Source organism: Arachis duranensis, chromosome 1 (assembly GCF_000817695.3).
Source record: "Arachis duranensis cultivar V14167 chromosome 1, aradu.V14167.gnm2.J7QH, whole genome shotgun sequence".
Lineage (NCBI taxonomy): Eukaryota > Viridiplantae > Streptophyta > Magnoliopsida > Fabales > Fabaceae > Arachis > Arachis duranensis.
Genome location: NC_029772.3, coordinates 86,845,087 through 86,846,377, shown reverse-complemented (window position 1 = coordinate 86,846,377; position 1,291 = coordinate 86,845,087). Strand labels below are relative to the sequence as shown.

At 40.2% G+C, this 1,291-nt stretch overlaps 1 non-coding gene across 1 annotated transcript; it reads right to left on the bottom strand.

Annotated features, from left to right (window-relative positions):
- Positions 1-536: 536 nt before the first annotated feature.
- LOC127742906 (small nucleolar RNA R71) lies at positions 537-644 on the bottom strand. Its single transcript, XR_008004261.1, has one exon. It is a non-coding gene; the product is annotated as a small nucleolar RNA R71 (small nucleolar RNA).
- Between the last annotated feature and the right edge of the window lie 647 nt (positions 645-1,291).

The window sequence follows — 1,291 nt, the reverse complement described above, 5'->3', positions numbered from 1 at the left end:
AGAACAAGGACAAAGGCATTCTTGTTGAGGCTGATCCTGCACCTGAAAGGACCTTAAAGAGGAAGCTAAGAGCAGCTAAAGCACAATACTCTGAAGAGGACCTAACAAAAATTTTCATAAAGGAAGCAGACAAAATAGCCATGGCCAAACCCAACAATAACAATGCAAGGAAGGTGCTTGATGACTTTACTACACCAACTCCCGACTTCTATGGAAGAAGCATCTCTATTCCTACCATTAGAGCAAACAACTTTGAGCTTAAGCCTCAATTAGTTTCTCTAATGCAACAGAATTGCAAATTTCATGGACTTCCATTGAAAGATCGTCATAAGTTCTTGGCTGAATTCTTGCAAATCTGTGACACTGTTAAGACCAACGGAGTTGACCCCGAGGTCTACAGACTTATGCTTTTCCTTTTTACTGTAAGAGACAGAGCTAGTACATGGTTGAACTCACAACCTAGAGACAGCCTGAACTCTTGGGAAAAGATGGTCGATGCCTTCTTGGCTAAATTCTTTCCACCTCAAAAGATGAGTAAGCTTAGAGTAGAAGTTCAAACCTTCAAACAGAAGGAAGGTGAATCCCTCTATGAAGCTTGGGAAAGATACAAGCAATTGATCAGAAGGTGTCCTTTTGAAATGCTTTCAGAATAGAGCATTATAGGTATCTTCTATGATGGTTTGTCTGAGTTATCCAAGATATCATTGGACCATTCTGTTGGTGGATCTATTCATCTGAAGAAAATGCCTGCAGAAGCCTAGGAACTCATTAAAATGGTTGCAAATGACCAGTTCATGTACACTTCTGAAAGAAATCTTGTGAACAATGGGACAACTCAGAAGAAAGGAGTTCTTGAGATTGATAATCCGAATGCCATATTGGCTCAGAACAAATTATTGACTCAGCAAGTCAATATGATTTCTCAGAATCTGACGGGATTGCAAGCTGCATCCAGTAGTAATAAAGAAGCATCTTCTGAAGAAGAAGCTTATGATCCTGAGAACCCTACAATAGAAGAGGTGAACTACATGGGAGAACCCTATGGAAACACCTATAATCCTTCAGGGAGAAATCACCCAAATCTCTCATGGAAGGACTAACAGAAGCCTCAACAAGGCTTCAACAATAATAATGGTGGAAGAAATAAGTTTAGCAATAGCAAGCCTTTTCCATCATCTTCTCAACAACAAATAGAGATTTCTGAGCAGAGCCGTTCTGGCTTAGCAACCATAGTCTCTGATCTATCTAAGACCATGGTGCACGAAATTGTGATCATCAACAATGGCGCCAA